General features: G+C 39.0%; 1 pseudogene; it reads right to left on the reverse strand.

The window, feature by feature from the left end:
• Positions 1 to 994: 994 nt before the first annotated feature.
• On the reverse strand, positions 995 to 1,113 carry LOC130466458 (uncharacterized; annotated as a pseudogene).
• Positions 1,114 to 4,679: the final 3,566 nt, after the last annotated feature.

A 4,679-nucleotide genomic window follows, 5' to 3' on the forward strand; every position in this document is an offset into this window, starting at 1 on the left:
GTCAGAGAAAATATGCTTTGGATATTATTTCGGAGTCTGGATTGTTAGGAGCGAAACCTGTTGATTTTTAGATGGAGCAGAATCATAAACTTGCTTTGGCAGATGGGAAGGAGTTGGTGGACGGAGAAAAATATAGACGTCTGGTGGGACGTCTGATTTATTTGGCTGTTACAAGGCCTGATCTGGCGTATTCTGTTCATATTTTGTCACAGTTTATGCAAGCGCCGAAAGAGGAACATTGGGAGGCAGCTTTGCGGGTTGTACGGTACTTAAAGAAGTGTCCGGGTCAAGGGATACTTCTTCGTTCTGATAGTGTGTTGCAGTTGGAAGGGTGGTGTGATTCAGATTGGGCGAGTTGTCCACTAACTCGTCGTTCGTTGACTGGTTGGTTTGTGTTGCTTGGATTATCTCCAGTTTCCTGGAAAACCAAGAAACAACATACGGTTTCTCGTTCGTCTGCAGAGGCAGAATATCGTTCGATGGCGGCATTGACGTGTGAGTTAAAGTGGTTGAAGCAACTACTTAGTGATCTGGGAGTATCGCACAGGAAAGGTGTGGACTTATTTTGTGATAGTCAATCTGCATTACATATTGCACAGAATCCTGTTTTTCATGAGAGAACGAAACACATTGAGGCAGACTGTCATTTTATTCGTGATGCAATTAAAGACGGGATTATTTGTCCGTCGTACGTCTCAACAAAGGTACAATTGGCGGATATTTTTACCAAAGCGTTGGGAACGCGCAGTCTGAGTTTTTCCTTGACAAGATGGGCATTCGAGATCTTCATGCTCCACCTTGAGGGGATGTTACGGAGTAACGGAGTATTATTAGTGTTAATATTGTAAAGCGATAAATATGTTAAGTATGTTAAGTTACTGATTTAGCCTTACTAGGTTAATTACATTGTACTATATATATGATTGGAGATTAATGAGAAGGGGGAGATTTTGAGCGCTATTTGTCACCATCTAAGTAGATGAGCTCTAAAAAAAGGGTGCAACACGAGGACTTCCTCGGAGGTCACCCATCCTAGTACTACTCTCGCCCAAGCACGCTTAACTGCGGAGTTCTGATGGGATCCGGTGCATTAGTACTGGTATAAACATTTATTGTTAATCAACAACTAAACTACTCCATACAATTTAGATAAGATAGAATAAAAAGGAAAGCATAACTTAGTACATTTATTTACTAAGTAATCAAAACATAAACATAATTCCATATTACTGTAAAAAGGAAGCAACTGGGGTATCAAATAGGAATAGCATTGTTAACTTTAGGATAAACTACAGAAACAGGATGACCCATGATCTTACGGCCTTTCCTGTGCTTAAACGGGTACACCAACATCCCCACCGGCCACTCCACCACCGCCGCCACCACAAACGCTAAGAACCCGACTGTGGGACCCACTATCTTGCACCTACAAGGGTTGCTCCTGGTCCCACACTCAACACATATTGGCACCCCCACCATTGGCATCTATCCTTGAAGCAAATTAAATAAAAAAAAAATAATAAAAATGGATTAAAAGTATCTTGCAATAGAAGGTACGAGGAATTCGTAAAAGAGGTAGATTATGATTGTGATTTTTCTAAAGATTGTGAGATTATGTGCTAAACGCAACATGGTTTTTATAGATTTGGAAAGATGAACAAACCGTTCTTTTTTTAAATGGAGGTTTTTGATTTATTTTGTTTTTCTGGGTTTTTGGATTGATATTTTAGAGGTTTTATTTTGAGGCGGTGCCACGTGTCTGATAGTGGGAGATTTATCTTGTTAACGTGGCACTTTCTCCTTGATTCTTGGTTCCACTTCTCGAAATATCTTGTTGCCGTTGAATAACCATATCTTAATTTATTGATTATACTATGTAACTAATTGGACAATTGTTTAAGTTTTAACCGTGTACTTATAAGGCCCATATTTCTTTTTGACCAAAGGCCCATATTTAATATTGGGCCGAGCCCAAATGTTTAATGTATTTGAAATTGGAATGGGGTTAGCGTTCAAAATAGACAACATCTTTCTCATAGCCCTGTTGAGATGTATCAAGGTGTACGTGTACGTGTACGGTGTACCCCTTTTTTATGGACCTTATATGACTCTAACGTAAAAAAAACTCCACACCTAAACGTGTTTGGATGTGAGTAGAATTGGGATGAGTGAATTTCTTGGAAGTTAACTTGTCTTGTTATGTGAGACCAATTGTTGATCCTAGATGTTCATTTTATTACGATCGACTCCACCGCAATTATGAATTGGGATTATATGCCTGGAGTAATTTCCTTGAAATTTATGTACTCCAAGTCTCTGAGTATCAATTATGTGAACAATAACTTTTCTCGCTTTTAATGAGTTTACTTCAGCTGATTTTGGACCTATGTCACTAGATTTAAATGCTTAGAATTAAAACCTAGACAATATATCGTGGTAAACCTTTAACCTAAAAGAAAAAAAAATACAGGTGTAGACGCCTACATTTGACCCCTGGCCCGAAGCGGTGAGTTCGATGATGAAAGCGAACACTACTTGTTAACACTTTTCTAAGTACGCAACGAACATCCTACGACCAACTGACGTGATCCCCAAATCCACATTTCCATTTTTAGTAACTGCCTATAGTAACTGCTATGCTTAACAACTATCAACTATATCAACCGTACAAGATAGATATTCAAAGAGATTATATTGCACTACAATTAATCATTGGAGAAGATAGAATTGAACTCCAACTAGTATCGTAGAAGAGATAAAACTGTGACAGAAATAGAATACGGAACAAAACGGAAGGATCTAGAAAAATGCGTGGATAGAATTTACCAGCGGCAGTTATTTCTAACGTGTGGTACATAAGCGACGTTTATTTAGCCCAGCCAACCCAGCGCCACTACAGTCTGGCGCTACAGTTTGGTTCTCACCCAATCACGACACGGATAAAAATCAAGAATGAGTTGTTGCTGACTCAGTAACTGATAAACCTGACGCATCCTTACCATCGCTATTTGTTTCCAGCGCCGGTCAGGCTAGGGCTAGAAATATCTAGCGTTGGTGTTTCGGTTTTATTAAAACTCTATCTCTTCAAACGACCATCTTTATTCGTCCAGTTACACTATAAATACAAGCCTCCGGATTTCGGAAATCGGTACCAATTATTCACCAAAATCCTTAAGCTTGAGTATTAACCGAAGCTTTATACCTGTCTAGTATTCGTAATAGCTCTGTCATATTGACTTTTGTTAAGCAGACCTATGTCCGTATAAATACCTAAATCAATCCATTTACTTCAAAAGTTATAATCAATTCTTTAGCCAAAACTGAGAAATCTAAGGGGAAACTCGGAGAAATCGCACTAGAAATCAGGAGCAGCCTGTCAGTTACCAGGAAGTTCAAAGCAGAAAAGGAAATCTAGCAAGGAAAAATGGTTAGTGTTCTCGGGAACCGTAATATAGCTTAAGCTAAACTACAAAAATACCTTTTTTTTATTGCTTTCGCCAATATGTTCATATAAATCTGCTATATTGATCACGCCTAATAATCTCTAGACAAATATGATTATTGTTAAGCCCCTTAAATCAATATAAATCACTACTTTGACGTCGTAGTTAATATATGTGCATTAAAATCAACTCATTAGTAATGTAGCCTAATGCATGTCCCTTTCGTCGTTGCGTTGAACTAGTAAGGACCTCCACATGGGCTAATGTTGGGCACTCCTAGTATTAGTAAATGACCCTAGAACCCTCAATCCCTACTCTGCGGATGTGCATTGAGCGATCTCCACATCAGGGATCACAAGGGAACCTAAGGTCGTTGTGGTCAAATACGTCCGCATGGGCTTTGGCTTTACTTGCGTATCACAATAACCAGATTATTTCAGTTTTCCTCAATGCCCATGGTGACATCACTATCTAGTAAAAAGAGGCTATGCCCACAATTAGTCATGTTCTACTTAATATGATTTCCATATCCACGAGGACAATCGATTCAAGTTATTTCTTAGGAAAAGAGACTCGTCCATTTCGACCCCCCCCCCTTACAATGGGGACTCCACTGGGGACAATTTTGAAATATTTTTGGCAAGTAATGCGCCGACGAAGCCCATGAAATAAATCGGACGATGCGCCACATTTATTTCCTTATTAAGTTGGGACGACTTGAAATATTCAATGTAACATTACGATCGCGACATAATTAATCGCTTACTGTTCTTGGCTTCCCTGCAAGTTTCATCTCGGAAGTTGGGAATAAGGACACCCAATCACCACGGGGGGTGCATATGCTTCATATGTTTTTGACTCGTAATGTTCGCAATGTAGTCCGCCTATCCCAAACCAAATCACTTATCTACTGGGTCCGATTTTGGTATGTTCCACTCCACCTCATATCAGATAGGCCTTTTACGGTAAAATTCGCTCATCAACTTGTCTACCTCGATCGTGGGCCTGCTTGGAATTGACTATATGTTTGGTACCATTGACACTTAGCCTATAAACCTTTAGAGATTCAACATAAACTAAGTGTGTATTATACTTAAATCCATGCTTGTTGCTAGGTTCGTGTAGAAATCTTATGTGCTATGTGAAACTAACCAACCAGACACATAGTTTAGGGTCAACAACTTTAATAAGGTCAATAAAAAGTGCTTAAAATATTAAAAAAACAATAAAAGATAC

This window comes from Spinacia oleracea, chromosome 1, assembly GCF_020520425.1.
Source record: "Spinacia oleracea cultivar Varoflay chromosome 1, BTI_SOV_V1, whole genome shotgun sequence".
NCBI classification, from domain to species: Eukaryota; Viridiplantae; Streptophyta; class Magnoliopsida; order Caryophyllales; family Amaranthaceae; genus Spinacia; species Spinacia oleracea.